The sequence below is a fragment of the Varroa destructor genome, unplaced genomic scaffold (genome assembly GCF_002443255.2).
Source record: "Varroa destructor unplaced genomic scaffold, Vdes_3.0 BEIS01000007.1, whole genome shotgun sequence".
Taxonomy (NCBI): Eukaryota; Metazoa; Arthropoda; class Arachnida; order Mesostigmata; family Varroidae; genus Varroa; species Varroa destructor.
The window spans coordinates 35,336,560-35,356,651 of NW_019211460.1; the positions used below are offsets into that span (position 1 = coordinate 35,336,560).

A 20,092-nucleotide genomic window follows, 5' to 3' on the forward strand; every position below is an offset into this window, starting at 1 on the left:
TATATACCCATAAACCAAGCTAGTTTTACATAAAACGCTGTATTGAATTTAGCTGCCCTTGCCCCGAAAATTCTACTAGCCAACCGTAGAATTATTGGAATAAAAACAGACGGATCGTTTCTCGTGAGAAGTTCCATTTAACTTAATTCAAGATACCTTTCGAATATCCATTGGCAACTATAACATCTATGTAAATGTATGCTTTAACCTCGAGTAAACTTCTCGATTTATAACACCTTTTCAAAAATTCGGAACGATTAGAGAGTAGATAGTTAACGGCAGCGAAGACTTACTAAATAAAAAAAAAACGTTCTTAATGATTCTTATCCCCATTATAATGCCTGCTGCTATTTGGTGGAATATCGAAAACAGCAGAAATGGGCTAGAAGGACTTTTATTTGGTTTAGTTTAAACTTTATTTTGGAAGGCCTCGGCAAAGTCCTAGATAACTTGCTTCAACTTCCTAACAGCAGCATATAGCAGCGATACGTTGAGTAAAAGTATAAAATTACAGAAATTTACAGCGTCGTTTTGCATCCACGTGTTCCGTCGCCATTCGTGCGACTATGACTAAAGCGCAATTGTTGTCACAAAATAGGTTTTATCACTCTAGCTCAAACTGTTCTAAAGAGGCAAAAGTAATAGAATCCAAATCACTGCAATAATGATAAATTAAACAAAAAAAGACATTGGTACCTAAAATAGTTTCGGCCTTGGGTCTTTGCGACTTGTCCATTATGTCTATCCGAGCACACAGGCCTCTTTTTTGACTCGTGCCGTCGCCACTGTACACAAGACGAAACGTGACGAAACGAGAATAGCTTGCCCACCATGGCCTACCTGAGAACGCACCTGAAATCACCTTTCCCCCTCTGTGACTCTGACTGGCTATTGGCGGCGACCAAAGCATAACACAGAGTCGAGCTTATAAGGAACTAAGAAACATGGACAACGAATGAACGGACGAAAATCAGTCTTCCGAGCAATCATGGCTGAGAATTAAAGTCTGATTTTGGTCCGTGCTCCTTTACAAATGTTTCATTGCCACAACGACCTGCCGAAAGTAACAGATAGGAAAATTACATCAAATGCCATATATTCTGTGCTACGTACTTGTTCGCCGTGGAACCGCACGAGGCTCTCGGGTCAATTATTCTATAAATTAGATAATCAAAGCACGACTAAAAGAGAGGACAATAACCAGGACGACTACTAATTAGATTTTGTAAGAATTAACTTTAAAAGCTGCTGAAGTTGGGATTTGTCGTAGCCTTTGATCGATCTCTAAACATGGTAGTCAATGGTTTGAAGTGGTTAAGTGAAGTTCGCATACGGAACACAGTCAGGGTCGCACTTCGTTATGTAATTTTCTTGTTACAGCAATTTAAACAGGACAATTATCACATACGGCAATTTATAATTGCTAGCCTTGAAAGTATTAATCTAACTCGTATGAGTAAATGGCTTATATAATTTTTTATAGTAAATGCCCTGCTATATTAAGATGGTGCAAATGGCGTGCGAATTCATATTAAGAATCGATTTGTTGGGAGAAGTTAAAGCAGTAATCATGCGGACCTCTTGGCTAACATGATAAAAATACACTGGAAACGACGGGGAGTTAGCTGCTGAAGGAGGGCAAAGCTTCAACCTTTACTGTAGTTTGTTGTACCTCCATAACTCCAGTAGTTCCCCTACGTGGCTTTCACGAATCCTCTTTTTTATGGAACGGTCCCTTTCGTTCCCGCGAAGTGAGGACTTGTTTTTTGTACGAAAAACCTAATCATAACATATGTCTATAATAGGAACGTTGCATAACGACGACGATGATGAAATTGTAAAATAGATAGATATTCTTTGAAAGCAGAAGATTAGCCACATCTCTGCCGCAGTTTTTAGATGGCTCGCCCAGATACACGTATGTTAAATATATGTGTAGTTGATCTTCGGAACCAGTTAAGAACTTTTGCTGGGGATAGTTATAATGTTTTTGAGAACCTTTATTTTTATATATAGAAATATAGGATTTATTAGAAAATTAAGAGATAGGATTAAGGAATAGAATGGTGTTTTTTTTTTAAGAACATTAATTATAATTTGCAACGTATGCGATATAAAACATGGAAAACGGATTCATTTCAACGAGGAGGCGAACTAAGTGCAATAGTATATCAGCGTTATGGAAAGATCGGCCAACGGAACGGGTGTAGCAACAGAACTATGACAACCCGGTAGAGTTGAATTTGAGCTAGGCCTTGGATTAGATAAAAGCCCAATCACAGACTGGAATGGCCTACAATGCCGGAAATGGGATTTTCTATAGAAAGAACAAAACTTGTTTGATTTTGTATTATAAACTTTGATGTTGTTATTCATTCTTGCCTCGAGTAGCGCATTTGATGTGGCGTAATAATGAATCATAGACACCGGGGGGGGGGGGGGGGTACTGGTAAACCAATAGGCTACCTCTAAAAAATAATGAGGTTATTGGACCGTTCCAACAATAAAACAAGATTACTGCAGCGGGGTAACCAGTAAGGGTATATGCTAACTTGAGATCTAATCTAATAGTGTTAAGGAAGTCCTAAGATTACTGAGACAACGTAATAGATTTATAGAACAAGGATAATAGGATTTGCGGCCAGTTGTAGTCGCTACGTGGTATAATTGCTGGTAGAATTCGAGCTATAACTTACTTGAAGCTTTGTGCGGTACATGTATATATATATATATATATTCGATACTCAATCAAATAATTTCACTTTCGGGGCATATTGCGCAGCATTAGGGCAAAGGTTTGCTTTTTAAAAGAAGTAGGCGAACATTTTGAAATTGCTAAAAACGGCGTTATATATTTGCAAGCACCAATATTTTGCAGCATTACCTATTAATTGACCCGCCATAATATCGCCAGTAATAACCGCCCCCGCCGCCCTTTGGGGCATGCTTCTGATGCCGTTGTTCGCCATCTCAACTATGAATATATCCTACAGCAGCACGTTGATGATTTTTTATGAAGATCTCGAACATTTTTTATATTCTGTTCTTATCGAATTTGTGATATTCCAGACGTTTACGATTTCTTCCAGATATTCTCTATAGAATAAGTGGGTAACAGAAGCATGTGAACGTCATTAGCAGCGAGTAGTCTAGAGCTACTCCGAGCTCTGTGAAGTGCCCTAATCACCGTTAGAGAACTATTCCCGTGCCTTAGGAAGCATCTTGCATTCGATAACTTCAGCATATTCCTGTTGCTCTAGTATTCCCTTTTTAAAGTGTACCATGCCAATGCCCCTGCCGGAAGTCATAGATCTCCTAGTAACTTTTAATAGTTGTCAAGGTTTGGGCACTACGCAGTTTTGGAAAAATTGTTTACCAACACGTTTCAATAAGGCAGTGAGGATTTTTTTCGAAAATTTGAAAGCTAAAGTTCGTTTTTAAAAAAAGATCCTAGCTCTCAACGCTCCAAAGACTTGGCTTTCTCAATGGGGGCGGGCTCGCTTTATTTGAACATTCATCTGAGGTTCCTTGGCAGGTCTCCGGCCCTTGAACCCAGCCTCCTCGAGTTGGCAGCGAAACGTAGCTATGAATAAAGCGAGTCCATCGTCTTTTGATATATTCTGGAGAATATGCAAAACTAACTTATAATTTGGAGGTTCGCAACTATTAACACAGTGCTCCCGCTTCGTAGTATACCATCTTCCATTACTTTTTGCCGACTCTGCGCGACGACAGCGGGTGGTCTTCTGTTTGTTTCCTAACAACGTTGAGAAATGCAGTGTTGGGAAGCACGAAACACTTGAACTATTCTACGTTATATACATTTGTCTTGGCGAACGAGTCCGCTAATCAGTGTCTCTTAGTCTTGTGTCTCTTATTGATATTTGTTCCTGTTTTCGTGTTGATCATTTACCTACGGAAATACAATGCAGCAGTTTTACGTGTTGCGTCGTTTGTCAACATCAGTTTTAAGCTATCTGCCTATAGCCTCTTTATCTGTACATAGGGAAGCAGTCTAATGTGGAATAATACCGGTTTAGTTTCGCTCTGATGCTACACAATCGGCCTTGAAGGTTGAAACTATTTAATTAGGTTCATTAGAGTTCACTTGACTGAATATGTACCGGGTTTTATAATTGGATTACTACATCGAGTTTAGCAACACTAGTTAAGGTTTTAAAGGACAACGGTTTTATATACGTATTATCCCTATACGGACTAAGTAAGATGAGAGTATAAAAAGAAGGCTATTACCTACGAAGCTGTTGCTTGACAAAGTCGAGGAATACTTACCCAATCGTGGCTCGAATAACCATGCAATGCAACCCAGTCCTTAAACTCAATGGCTCCCTAACCACCTGCAGACGTATTGGACTCTTCCGAAACTCCATTCAATTCGACCTGATATCATGAGTTTGATACCTTTTCTATTGAATTTCAGCTTTTATCCGTGTGTATCTAACACAACTTCAGACTCAACCACTTGTCATTACCATACATCCAAAGATCTCAAAGATTAGGTCGAATACGCAAAACAACGACCGTCAAAGATTGGTCATTAAAATCCTGTTTATGCGATTGCAAAACCCTTCGTCAACAAAGCAAAAGATTGACGTGTTCACGTATCTGCAGACGAATCGTCTACAGGCCTACAGGCAAATCTTCTGATGAGCTGACATTAGACTACTTCTACTAATGATCTACTAATGATTATCTAATGGTAATTAGAATTGCTTTCGACTCAAGCGGTCATCTCGAATGGGGAGTTATGTACGTCCTTAAAGTAGGCCGATATAGCCAGTGTCGGCAATAGTCCGATGGGCAACCAAGTGATCATCTGCAGCACACATTTCTGCAACAGATGAGGAGGAAGTTATTTAGTAAACCCATATTTTATATATCGAAGTGTTTTGCTAGGCCCACATTAAGTAATAAATACATTGTGCGTTTTAGTTTAAGACGTATGCCATGTTGATAATGCACCAGTATCTGGGTGGGAGTCAGCAATGACGTCTTTCCCTTTAATAATTTATATTAGATAATGATTGAGTTATGTGCTGTAAATCCATGCAAAAAACTTGCACATTATTAATCTCATTATAATGGATTGCGCGTACGAGAAAGGTCGAGAACGAAAAGTTTCTATAATAGTAAATTTAAATATAGAGTATTTTTCGTTAACCTGAAATAAGCAGGTCTGTCACATTTGTATGGGTGCAATATTCGACATAGCCTGCTTCACACTGACCTACTGAGGTGCGGTTTTTTTGAGTCGATAAAATCTTGGTAAATGTCGAATATAATAGTGACTAACCTTAATTCGGTAAAAAACCGTGTGATGGAAAACGGGGGTGCCTTTAAAAAAGGCAAGCTGAGGTTGCGTTCATCGGTTCATTTTAGTGAATCCGCAGATGTTGAATCCGTTTAGTCGGGGACTCCCCCAGACAGAATAAGAATATTACGATGCAAACAGAAGAAGGAACAGCCTACCCGGAAGAGTCCCAGATGAATTCCATGATCACGTTGGCTTATATGTAACAAAAAACAACGATCCCAGCTTCACTGACAACACGTTGTAACGAAAAAAAAATCGCTCAAAACTGAAAGTGGAGGAGAATCACAACTATTTTCTTAGGAACCTAAACCGGTAAGATTGGCTTCAAATGTCCGAATGCTAGGTGCTTATTTTAAAGGCCAGTCTTGATCTGAAATCTTCCTCAGAACCGAACGGAGAGTGAATTCGAATTTTTGAAAGGTTTCGCAGCCACTATCAGTACCATGACTACGCTATCCAACGAAAAGCTGTTGCGGCTCCTAAAAATAGCGAGCTTTCGGAAACGTTTCTTGAAGCGTTTCGACGGCTGGGAAAAGCCAACTCGGCCAACACGTCTTCGACCTCTTCTCCTTCATCACATCTACACGATCGCATGGACGGTATCGAACGCAACTTCATCGTCCATCAGGCGCGAGGCAGCTCAGCGTTGCTCAGCCTTATGAGAAAGCTCTATTACCTTAAAGTTATCTCTACAAACTATAGTCGATATGTATTCGGTCTAAGCTATATTTTTCATACACTCGCTCTATGGTATGGTATCATAATATGCACTTTGATTTGAGTATACTGGCTCAAATATTGGAACGTTTTCCCGCAGCGAATTTCAGTTTTAACATAGGTAGTTGATTGATTGATTGATGGAAAGGAAACGCGCCGAGCTAAAAGGGTTTTCTCCGAGGCACCTTTGTATTTACGTTTAATACGTTTATAACGTACAGAGATGCGTTTAAATGGACCTATGATGCGCGAAAAACAATACCGCTTTTAGCGTAAAGAAAACTAGATCCATCGTACTATCTCTACGAGTCATATCCCACGTTTATGCAACGGTTTCCAATGCAGGGTTCTCTGACATCTTTAGATGTATATATGACTACATAACCTTTGCCGTTCTATATATTTGCTTTTTGCAATTTCATGGAAGCCTGTATTTTTATACAGGCAAACATTTATACAATAAAAAGGTATTGGTTCGCCCAGTTTCCATTTAAAATTTTCCACTGTCAAACTTGATACAGTATATATAATAGCCGTGTGGCGTTTGGCATCGCTATTACGATTGATTAAAAATATGGTAAGGTGAATATTATGTAGAATCTATGTAAATTAAAGATTGGGCGTATGCTACACGATCATGCTTCCTACTGGTACCACTACTACCCACAGACCCGAAAGTTCGTCCAGATGGCGGTAGTAGCCACCCTTCAAAGCTTGTGCAAATAATCGATAAGCCCACTCAAAAGGGAGAAAGCTATAAGAGCAACAAGAGGTGGGAGGACGCGAACCAGACCTTTATACAAATATAAATAAAAAACGATTGCCAAAAACGAAGGAAGACGGCAGGGACATGAAGAAATCACGCAGGCACACTCACTCAAGCATTGAGAGAGAAAAAAAAGAGTCGAAAGAAGAAATGCATGGAATATCGTGAATGAGACGATGGTAAAGGACACCTCTTTACGTGTCCGTTTAGCTGCTAGTATAAGGTATAGGTGTACGGGGCAAACGAAGTTATTTGAACAATAGTTCGCAACTTACCTCTACCGAGTCTCACAATATACATATACCCATACCTTAGCTACTATGTATACTTGCGCTTGCTAACTCTAACCTATGCAGAGTAACCGCTCATGGACGAGCAGCTTTCTCCGGCCCTTTTAAGATTCGGGATCGATTTCCACATGCGTTCGCCAATATCGGGAGACAAAAAAATGAATGAACTACAGAGCGGAGGTGCAGCTAGCAAAGAGTGCAGATATCAGTAGTAAATCATATTATTTATACTTAAGAAAGATCATTCATTTCGCAGATGGCGCTTCACAAAGGCAGTGATATTAAACTAATCTAGCGATATTTTCTTCTGACTGTAAAATGTGCCTGTGCGCCATCATAAGCCCATTCCGCTAAAATAGCGGCAACGATGAAACTAGTGCTGTGCGGAATATGTCGTACGCATGTATACCTGTAATGGCCCGATAGGTAACGTAAGCATCTCAAGCCAGTTTACCAAAGAAAAGCCATCTGTACTCTTTGAAGCAAAATGACAACGCGATAAGCCTAGACACCTGTTCGTCCTTAATCCTATCTGCTTTTCTGAGCGATTTTATATGACAATTGGTTACCAGATAGACACAGTGTTAAACAGCCTCCCTTGCTTTAATAGAAAAAAACCTTTTGGTAGAAGAAAGAGAGAGCATTAAAAGCATATCTGTTTGCTGTAGATGCTGGAAATCAATATCTAGCGTATAAAAGGAATTATATAGCCTACCTGATGCTCAACTTCTCACGAGACTTGAAGCTTAAAAATAACTTCGTAGCTATCTTTAAAAACCAAGATTCAGACAGAGCATGATTCCCATATCCTTAACCAATCGTGCAATTCATCATATAATTATAATTTTTCGCAGCAACTTAAATTTATGTTACTGCTGTTGTTGTTGTTGTTGTTGTTGTTGTTGCTATTTAGAGAAGGCTTATGGGACGGTTAGGATTGCTGATAAAGGCCGTTTTTGTGGAAAAGTAAAAAATAATCCTTGTAGAATTCAACTTCATTTAAGCTGATCGTAACGTTGAGAACCATTCACTACTGTTTATGTAATCAGTCCCTTTTTCTGATTTTTAACTATCCACTGAATTTACGTTACATTGCAGTGTTACTAAGTTAGCCAAATTAAAACACGTAATTGAATAGTGCTATTGAAGTGGTCTGGCAAAAAATTGCTATGTCTCCTTTTGCTGACAATGTTTCAAGCATCCAACTACGGACGGCTAGTAACAAGCTAAAAGTAACATAATAAATAATGTGATGGTTGATATGGTGCCGTCAATACCACATTTAATGTCAAAGTCACAGAAGATCAAGGTCACCGTCAAACATGAAATAATCTACTGAACTTAAGCTGGAGTAGAATATACAAACATTGCAGAATATACATACATACATATGGTCTATATGCAATGCCATTATTAGACTACACAAGCGATTGCTTGTGCATTGAGCCATACGTACGCCTGTACGGAAAGTAATAAGGGCGAACAATGTTTAAAAGCGCATACTTTTCCGGTGACCTTTGCCCGGGGCGAATGAATGCGTAAAAGAGGCTGACTTTGAAGCCTTACTTTCCAACTTGCCGTCGTAGTCATCATCAAAAGATCTGAAATCGTGCCTCCGACGTCGCCGACCATAATCACACTGCGGGGTGCCAATTGTCTTTGGCTCAAGTCTGCTTCGATCGTATGTGCGGCTGCGGGGCCAAGACATAAGGGTAGGGGACGTCTCTATGGCCAAATTTTCTCTGAAAGAACCCCCACAGACTGGTCCCCCGCTCATTATACCAGTAGATGGCCCAGCTGCCTTTCATCCCCGCGCCACGGGTGCTTTCATCTGCACCACGACGACAATGATAGAAATGCGCGCGAGTACGCAGCCATCGATTAGCCCCTGCTTGTGCGGACGTCTTCATGCCTCCTTGCTTCTGCCACTTGGCGACTCTAGCCTCGTTTGCTGCTGGGGTTGGCTGAAGTTCTCTGCTTTTTGGGTCGGTGACTGAAAAAGGCAAAAGTAGTTGGAATTGAAGCTGGTTGCTGCTGTCTCCCTTATGCCGTCAAAACAAGACGAAGCGGAGCGAAAAGGCGTCGCTTTATGCCATTACGGAAGAATGAGACTGATCGGAAGGGAAAATACTTCACTTTTCATTGGGATTCATTGAGTTTCATCGCTGTGGATAAAACGATAGAACTTTTATCTACATAAACATTTATTTGGCATAAATTAATCGAGTATTTTTTGTTCGGTACGTAATGTTACACTGTAGGGCTTCGTTCATCTGTCATAATTGATAAAAATGCAATTGCTAAATACCATATACATATATATTTAGAATATTTGAATTTCTAGTCGTTAAGGTTCTAGGTCGAGTTTCGCCTAACTCCGTGCAACAATAACGATTAGGCATATCACAATACACTTACGTGTACTCCAGGTTTTCCTGACAAATGTGTATGAAGTGGTGTTTGCAATTTTAGCCAGAACTTTCGTTGTTCCATTGGATCAGAATGCAGCTGTCTTGTCATACTGTTTCAGCTTCGATCGGACGGGAGCCTTCCTCTTCCTAGTAATCGGGCACAGAGAATCGTCCTCGTTCATTGCGTTGAGTTGATTTCCATTACTAGCAATAATCTATTATTGTATGAATCAGTCGAAGACTTGCCCATCACTCGTTACGCTTTCGAGTCTCTAGTTCCATCTTGACATTGTTGTTTACGCTTATGTTGTTACGTCCACGATTATGTTTCTCTACTTGATCCGCTGTGTTTGTGTCTGCTTTGACCTGCAGATCTACGTGCACACTATGAGTTTTTTTTACCTTTCTCTCGTCTTTAGTTTTCTTTTTCGTAGTGCCTCCCTAGTGATTCTGCTTTGTGCAGCTCTTTTCCAACGTTTTCTTCTTCTTCTACCTGACGACCCTGCATCATGACTGTGACAGGTTCTTAATAGCAATCGCGGACGTCTTCAACACCATAAAGACCTTCCTCGTTTCGTATCTGTACTAGCTCAGTTGTTTTAACTTGCCTACAAGTAAGGGCCCAGATCATGTCGCATAAAAGTTGTCGATAGAGAAGGATCGGCCACGGTTTCTGCGAACATTTGGCAGGCAAGCCGGCCGGCCGGCCGACCAGCCAGCCAGCCAGCTAGCTCCGTGCACTGCTTCCCAGACTGACACGATGAAGCAGGCTAAGATCGGCCTACCAAGAGCCTAAGATCATGTTCGGTGCATTTATAAAATATTCCACTGTAGGCGCATTTCTGCTAATCCAATGTAACCTTTCTCTAGTGGTTCGTTCTGTGTGAAGATAACTCGTAAAACGAGATGTGATAGGATACAAGTATTACATGAGGCGAAATTTCCATTTTTAAGCTAACACTAAGAGTGGCGCCGATCCATTACTACGTATAGGCTGGCAAAACTTATTAAAGAATAAATAACCTTAAGACCTTTGTACAGATGAATCAAGTAGTTAAACGGTTCAGGGCTTACTCGTTCCTCAAGCTGAGACTCGTTTCGGCTAGTTGATTACTTCCTAGTATTGCACTTTTAAACGCGTTGATCAGGGAACAGGTGGGAACGTTGAATATATACCTAATTTGAAGTTAATGATTTTTCCTTCATTTGGAAAGCTAGATGACCTCTTGAAAGACAATGGTTGCTTATTTGTCGTTACACTTCGATGGTATCCGCCCACTGTTTAAAAAACCCAACGTAATGCCGACAGACGCTATCAGAAATGTTATCTTTGAATACATGCAAAAAGACTTATCTTGCTTTCTTGAAAACTCGGCATGTAATTGCATACATTTCAAAATTATGAGGAAACCATTACAATTTAATGATATTTTTTTTACCTCTCATTGTTTCTTTCGATAAAAAGCAATGAAGAAAGCAGAAAAGTCATGACCGTCTGTGTGTTTGAGTAGCGTACCCTTATAAATATTGGTTCACTATTTGCATATATTTATTGTAAAATGCATCTGTTGAGCTCCGCTGACGCATCTAGCGTCGCTGCTGCCCTTTAACACAGCCAACCGAGTTGCCGCTGGCCTCCTACCAATGTATGTATATTGGTGGCGGTTGTTGAGAAGTTTTCCTTGTGATAAGCATCGACTAAGGCTATAGGCTCTCTCTCTCTCTCTCTCTATATATATATATATATATATATATATATATATATATATATATGTGCAAAAGCTTTTTTGCGGTATCAAGCCCAAACGATGTTCCAAACGTCGAAGCTTTCTAAGATCTGTTTCAGCAAACAAAAGGATTCATCAGACCATTTACCTCCCCCCCCCCCCCTCAAAAAAAACGTGTTGTCTTTATGAGGTTAGCGCTATCCTGCCCACTAAAGTATGGAATATTTTACATGAGAATTTTCAGTACAAAGCTCTTATTTTCCATTAGAAGGCAATATAACACTTTTAACCTTGTATGACACTTCAAAGTTTCCATGCCATTACCACTAAAAGAAAGTGCTTTAGCACATAATGCAACGAGGATATGCATATTGCTTCCATTTCAATCAAAGTAAGTGATTTCTTGAATTGTAAATTCAATGCTTGTGAAATCTGTCATTACATGAGCTATTCTGAGATAAAAATGGATAAAATTCCAACAGCCAGTAGACATGCCTGCCCCTTGCGGTTTCCGTCTGAGTGCAGGGGCAATATGTTTGCCAACTAAATTTATATACATGTAATGGCGCGGGTTCGAAACCAGACGCAGATGCACTCCGCTTGAAGCCAGCCCTTTGAACTAATGCTTAATTGGGGCGGTAGTATCGGACGAGAAACTCAAAATATTGTCCAGACAGACTTTCCCACGTCGGAATACAGTTTTCTAGTTTTAGTAAAACGGATAAATTTCAATCTGACTACTTGTCCAGCTTTCGTTGGCAACAAACAGGGCAAGCGTAGCAATCGCACCTATCGAAACAATAAGGCCATAATTACACGTATACTGTGTTTTCGTAAATATACTTGCCTTAAGTATTATTATCACCGACTACAGTTGCTGTGGCCTAGATAAGGGATGCTCTAACAAGACATGGCTCTACATAGTAGGTTAATCACTTATTTTTTGTATGAGGGGGCTGTTAAGATTCCCATAATTTATTCAGAGCGTATTTGGGACAACTTTGTATCAATCACCGGTTCTATTCGGTTCCTTTGTACCACAGAGTCACTATATTGAAAAATAATATGCTACAAAGTGTCCCTCCCGTCTTAGCCGGATTGGCGATGATTGGTTTCATCTAGTTACTCCCATATCCTGATTTCGGCCTGTAATTTGTATACTTATACTTTATAATATTATCGGAGCAAAAAACATCATATTGTGTATTCTTCTTCCACTTTTTTTGTTTTTCTGAAAAATGTACGAATACTGACTTGAACCGTCATTATCAATAGGCTTTACGCAGTTTTCGTCCGCCATTACTGGCCATTGAACAGCTCGGGTTCCTTAGTTTGTACATGTTGAAGAAGTCAGGCAGCGTATTTTATAAACGCAATCAGATTGCGTTTATGATTAACTCAGTTAAAAGAAAATGACCAATGGTATACATACAGAAACTGAAAAGAGAAACAAAAAAATTTACCATGATTTTAGCAGTGTCTTAATAATGACGAAAAATACATAAGCTTCGCGTGAATCTGCAGTGCGAGCTGACGAAAAATAAGATAAACCTCAATAGAACTTCTATACAACAGAAGAATTTGCTCATATGGTTTGCAATATTATCAAGCCGAAGTAATAAAGTAACTGGCCGTTTACATGGCTCTAGATGCTGTTCTATGAAGTAATATTTGTTAACTGGAATTACTACATCAACTGTAGAACAAGACCCTTTATTTTTTAGCACACATTTCAACTGTATGCTTGCAACGATTGTTAAGGCTAATTTCCATTGGCGACTGACCAGTTGTTTCCACAAAAACCTTCTACGTAATCTAGAGCTTTTGATGTATCTTTGCAGTGTTTGATATTGTTATTAAGAAAGTCAGTCAGTAGATGCGCAGTAATTCGTGCCATGATGCTTACGCAGCTAGAGAACTAAAGCGGACGGTTCCTGCTCAGCCGAGATGGCTGTCTCTAAATAAACTGCTCTTGGTCTCCGGTCCACTGGTTCCTCGATGCGCGAGGACTCTCACGAAATCAGCTCCATCTTCATGGACCAATAAAGCACGCTTATATGAAAGCACCAAGCCATTCGTGACTCTTATAACGACACGCCAACCGACGCTATGCCAACGTCCTGCTTTATATGGTTGTGTATGACATGAAGGGATTATACGAACTTTCGTCTGCGCATAGCTCTCGAGATGTCTCATTTTATGTTTAATTTTTTTTAGGTTTATCTTCGATGCACCTTTCAACTGCCTGAAACTTATTTCAGACCAGTAAACAGGACCTTCCTCGAACGTGACCTCCCCCTTATAGCAATTTTACTTGCTTGTTAGTTCATAGAGGTAACTGAAGTTTCTCTATTGACCTTTCCTAAACACATTTCTTTTTTTTAATTATGGGGCTGTTCAAAAATAAATAGAGTATGGAAAACACGCAAAACAGTCCTGTTTTTTTCTATACGTTTTTGATGTAGTCCTCTCAATGACTCATTGCTGCTCACGAAGGTTAAAGTGGGGATACTATAATATTCCCGTTTAGACGAGTACCAATACACAGCCATATAGCATATGCTTCATCTATCTTTATCATTTAATGCTAGTTTACCTCATATACGATAATATATTTATGCCCGTATATGAGCTAGGTTCATATTGAGTTTATTCAACGGTATTATAGACCGCGTTTATATGACCGACATGATTATCGCTCGTAACGACATACGCAGCAACCTATAAACGAAATCGTAACGTTTCACCTAGACTCTCTTTTATTTCGAACATTGAACCTTTAAAAGATGATAGTTCAAAGGCAGACTGAGTAGGCAGCCTTTGCTGCTTTTACCGACTTTATGGATGGACTTACATGTAAAGAAGCAGCTGCATTAACAGTTTCCATGTAGACAATATTCTTCCATCAAGCTTACTCCATGCTTGACTATAATGTTCTGTGCGAAAGTCAATTTAAGACCTGGTCGAAAGTATTGCTACTGTTCAATGGGCAGCTCTAAGTTAGACCTTGCTCTAAGCCTAAGGTTTTTCCCTAACCTTGACTACCACGACCATACCATTTCGTTCTGTTAGGTCGTACGGACAACTGTTTCGCCATGATTTTTCCCTATTAGAAATTATCCCGAGCCGCTTCTTTTAGCTGTTCATGCGCTTGAAACGAAGAGTGACGTTAGAGCATAAGCGCATTTTTTTAGGGTGCGAACTATTGTCCTGCCATCGTCATCATATAAACAGCTGTTGTAGAAGAACGATACCCACTCTCTAATCTTAAATGGCCATCAATTATGCGACAATCGAATTTTCTGCCAAGCGGCCTTCGCTGTTATAGGCAGAAGCGGCCGAGCGACATACTGAAGCCATGCAATCTTGCTAGCAACCCTGTTAGGCCTGGCGACAAGCCAGTTGGGAAGAGCAGATTGCAGCAGAGGATGATGAATCAGTGGCCGATTAATGAAGAACGAAAATAGTGAGTGTCGAAAAAACGTCAGTGTCAAGAAGCAAAAACGACGATCTTTTACCTCACAATCACAACACAGCATTGTCGAGATGACGAGGTGGCTTCAATCGATAACTCCTTAAATGAAAAAATTTAAGTCGCTGGCTCGAGTTACGCGGACGGCATATGCTACATAACAAATTAATTATGAAGATCAAATTTATTAAACTATATTCAGGCATGATGTTGCATCCCAGACGCGGAATCAGGATGACGATGTAAAGGATTATTTACGACGATTTCCCTTTCTCCATCTGTCTAGTTCTAACCAAGCAAATGATTTTCAAGACATCATCGATTCGTTCACCGCACCTTATTGCAGAAGATTCCATAACGGCAGCTCTGTGGGAACAACATATGTAGTATAAAAAAGTTGTGGAACAACAAGGAGATGGAACAAATAGGGTAGTCCAGTTAATTTGTGATAATGGTAGTTCGACATTATAACAATGGTATTTCATGCTATTGTTTACTTATGATTATGTGCATCATACACTGGACAGCAATTGTAGTTTTTTTTTTTTGATAGTTCTGCGCTTCCTGTGGCACCGAACTGGGGGAACAAAGCTAAGTTGTAGGTTTGTTTTTCTTTCCGCTGGTCGAGTAGGGGTGTGTATGCGCATATCCATCAACCCGATGGTCGAAGAATAGCAAAGGAACGCAATCGAAAAAAGAAAGATGGCTAGAGGTAGATCACGGTAGAATATTCAAAGAAAAAAGCAGACAAACTGGAAGAAGAAAGCTGGCTGACTCCAACCTGCTTCCGACGTCGGATAGGGCGAACAAGATCGAAGGAACACAAATACTGCATGAAAAGAGATCTAGTCTGACGTTGAAAGACAACGCACTTATTTAACGACAGAAGAGTTAAATATAATGACAAAAACGATAGCTGTCATCATAGCCGTGCGTGTGTATCTTAAGCGCACTTCGTAGGTGCAACCTTTCCGTAACGCATTCGTAGAAATTAAAGTCGTCTTCTGTAAAACACCTCTTCCATAGGTTCAATGGTAGGTACAGTGTACTGTGTAGTATCGTATATAGTGTTTCTGGTAGAAGCTGTTCTAAATGACTGCGGAAAAACATGAATTTGATATTATCTAGAAGCGCGATTTCGCCGTGAAGCAAACGTCCTTTATATAAACAGTCCGTCCTGTAAATGTCCCATACAGACAACGGAAATAACTTTTCTGTTCATATATAGCCGTAAAATGCCGATGCCCCGAAGTATACAGGGCAGGGCAAAAATCAGTTTTCATGTTATCACTCAGGGATATTCATGACATATCCAGTTTGTGTCGTCGAATGATTAACCCGGCAAGAAATGGCTTCCACGTTCAAGTAAAAAATAGAGTTTACCGAGTGGGGCACAACATGCCCTCGGTAATTGTGACTTTAATAGCAGGCATTGCATGCAAAGCATTATTTTTATTATTTTCAAAGAGTAGCATTCTTTAGGACAGTCTCTTCCCAAAAAAGACCTGTGCGAATAGTTACACAGAAGTCGAAAAGGTAGTTACGAATGCGTAAGTTAGCGTCAAGAAACGTTGAGAAACAAAATTAGAAAATCTCGGTAACGGTGGCATGCATCGGCACATGTATATTAGCCCTACGCAGCGATATACAGATCGTGCAATAATACATTTGATGCTGAGGACAATGTAAGTTCAATAGCCGAAGTTGAAGGTAAGCGAGCCATTGAAATTAGTTCCGCAATGCACCCGTCGTCTAGTCGCCTGTTGTTGTAGTCTGCCTTCGTTTGAAAGTCGGTAGATGATTTGCTGGAGGCAAAGAACTATAAGTCGTAACAAGGATGAAATAGCACGGACTTGTACACGATATATAGAAATCCTCAAGGGACTATGATGATTATCGTAACAAAACAGACACCAATATAAAGCACAGCTCGCGCCGTATAGCAGTGACGCAACAATAACAATGACTGCAATAGCATCAATGGCATTTTTCAATTATTTTAACAGGACGAATATAGAGACAGAACTGTTTGTTGTTACGAGATAACTACATACAGACAATACGCGGCCTTCTCCACAATTCTAGTCGCACCTCCCATCGATCTTGTCAGAAATGCGATCGCCATTTAGTCATAAGCGTTTCCTATACGACGAGCCGGACAGGAAATCTCTCGTAAAATAACTTACTTTGCATGATCCATTATGCCTGTATAAATAAATAGCATACTGGTATCTATATAGTTATTTCTACCTCCCATACACAGTAATAAAGATGGGCAGGGAATGTCTAGCCGAAACTTCCCCGAACTGTTAAGATTCTTGGTTTAAACTATAACAGCTGAAAACGTTCATCCGATTACGTGCACGTACATGCAGACGTTCAAGTGCTAGTTGATTCGTATATGCAGAACTATAACTGAAATATTTAAAAGTCAGCCCAGAACATTTTAATATTACAGTGTAATTTTGAACCATCTAGCTTTTAGGTACTATCAACGAACAGACCAATAGTTGTTATCTTGATCGTGCACTTTTCTTTCTTCTGTCCTTACCTACCTGATCCTGCGGTTTGTTTTGCATCGTGAAGACGTTTTCACTCCGTTACCTCCTCTATGGCAGACTCGGAAAAATGTCAATAGGTACTTGTCGTGTTCGCATGTTTTGGCCAGTACCCACTCAAAGAGGAGAGCAGTAGTAATCCATATGATATAATATTAGCCTTTGTTGAATTTTTCCTCCCCTAATCAATTTGATGTTCGTTTCTTTGAACCACGATAAGAGCAGTAGCAGTGTGCAATAAAAACGACACTATATCGCGATGAGCGGACGCTGATACGTACCTTCGTTTATATCAGTGGTTTTATCTATCTATGTGTCTGTGCGACCAGACCCAGTTGCATCGTTAAAGCGGTTACACTCTGTAGTTCATTGGCATCGACAGGTCAATAACGACCAGAATCATCGTTGATGGAAGCAAGCAAAAAAGGCGACAGCCATCGGGGCGCAGTCCGGCTGCAGTATACTGAGACATATACACAGATACACACGCACATACATAAGCTCATTCATGCGCACACTTTGCTACTGCTTCTGCTGCGGTGAACTAAGCGCAAGTGCGTACGGCAGACTGTTCTAAGCTGCCCGTGGCTCTGATGGCATTAGCAGCGGTAGTGCAACGGCAATGGTAGTGCTGAGTGAGTGAACAAATACGATGGTCCGTCGAGTGTCCTCAATGTCCGCTTACCGCCAGAGGCTAGGTAGACCGCTGAACTGACTGACTTTAGTCCATGCTAAGAGCGGTCGTATAGATAGACCCACTTGCTGCCTGAGTCAACGTCGTGTGTTTTTAACCAGTAGAATCGACTCTGAATGTCTCCCCATCATAGTATTGTAGTATGTACTAACGGCATGATAGCGTCTGTTCTTTCACCGCTGCTGATGCTGCTTTTGTTGATGGCTAGAACGCACGCGCCGTCGTCACCAAGACTCTATTGCGATTCGTTTCCCGCGCTTTTAGCCCTAAACCCGGGTTAAGCTGTCTAAGGTAACATTAGAATAGGCTAGGATACCCAGAACTGGCAGGCTGACAGGGCAATCCGGCGACTAGCAGAAGCACGACGATAAAGAGAAACATCGTCAACATACAAGCTTAGCTCTGGGCGTACCGCTAGCGCATAACAGCTCATAACGTGGTAGGGGTCGTAATAACGAAAGATCTTCTTTGATAAGATGCTACTGCTACCGGCAATACCACTTACATTGCTGTGACTGCTGCCGGACCCGAACGAACTTGCCACTTCCCTTCTCCCCTCCCCTATCCAGCTTAGTCAACGAATGAACAAATAAACGGGAGACATTAGGACAATCCCAGGCCGAATTACGCTTATTGTTCGACGGCACAACAAGGCAATATGCCGTTCATCACACGCAGGTAGCCACTGCTTAAGTCGATTCACGCCTGCTCGGCCGTCTGTCTATTTATTATAATTATAATACTTTTAGTGGCAGTGGTCGTAACAGGGGCCAGTGCAGGTGCTGCCGCCGCCGCCACAGGGACTATTGCTGCCATTGCGAGGTATCTGCTAACGCTGGCGCTGCTGGGTTGTCCATCGGTTTGCAGCGCTCTCTTTTTCCTTCTCTGTGTTCCACTTTGTCTCCGTGTCGCTGTGGTCTGCATAACGGTTCTTTGAGCGTCAATCGTATAAGTGGCAATCGTCGTGTTGGTTGATTTGTTCTGTGAATGAGTACTGCGATTATAATGTGCACAAATATATAGAATTGCTCTCTTCGGTCAAACCTGAACAGCGAAACAGAGGCCGTGTCTTTTGCCAACGGCATCTGGAAAGCAAAACAATAGATGAAGTAAGTTCGATGTGATTACTCTTATCCCTTTGGAAGTGAGCGTGCATAAATGTATGCTATACGCAGCCCACGGAAATTACGTATTTGTGTACCAGAGTGATATCAGAAGATCGACGGATAATATTATTGCAGTGTTAAGACTGATGAAGGTTAACCTAAGCGGATGATTAATAGTGACATTTTGTAGAAAGCTATGCAGTCTATCGGTACCTCAGACCATAAAACGTCAACCAGATCTCGCAGGAAAGATCCTAGCGATATACTTACAGGTGAATAATCATTTATTTAAAATATGGCTTATTTCCAGCTCATAATTACGGTGATAGCTTACGAGCCGATCGACTGATGACGATGTCAGGCGGGACTGTCCCATAAATTTAGCCGGAACACTGCTCTAACCGCCCAATATACACAGATTTTCTATATAGTCAGTAAATAAGCAATTATTAATGTAATTTAGCCTTACATCGGAGGTAAAAGAACGTTTCGTCGGGGAAAAATTAGAAACGACTTGCTGCTTTACTCTTGAAACGATACCAATCAAATTTCTCAGCTTTATTTCCTTCTGAAAGCATTTATTCGATTTTTGTGATATATATATATATATATATATATGAGGTGCGCCTGAAGTCTTTACGAACAGTCACTGACATGGCAGACATGCTTACGTAAAATTTCATCATCATCCACTTAGTCGAAATAAACATCATCAAAGCTGTGGTTTTGGAGCATATCAATAAACTTCGTAGTCCGGCCAGGATATTCTGGGCTGGGAGAAAGCAGACCGTTAACTTTTAGACTTCATTCACAAATATATTATTTACATATATTTTTTTTTTTCAATATTAACATCCTGTGCATCTTGAAAATAAAGAGGTGTCTCGACATGTCCTATTATGATAAAATATCACTATTTTGAAATACGAAATTATCGTTTCTTGCGTTTCATATTTAATTGCCACCTTTCGGTAAACATTATTGTGAACGCCGTCTGATCAACGTCATATTTATTG

The 20,092-nt window shown here is 40.4% G+C and overlaps 1 protein-coding gene and 1 long non-coding RNA gene across 2 annotated transcripts in view; one reads left to right on the top strand and one right to left on the bottom strand.

Annotated features, from left to right (window-relative positions):
• Nucleotides 1-20,092, top strand: part of LOC111253761 (Kv channel-interacting protein 4-like) — a 91,734-nt gene that overhangs the window by 4,900 nt on the left and 66,742 nt on the right. The window lies entirely within an intron of this gene.
• LOC147754643 (uncharacterized) lies at nt 8,369-19,342 on the bottom strand. Its single transcript, XR_015317388.1, has 3 exons — nt 17,274-19,342; nt 9,527-9,666; nt 8,369-9,101 (listed from the first exon to the last, which is right to left on the bottom strand). It is a non-coding gene; the product is annotated as an uncharacterized LOC147754643 (long non-coding RNA).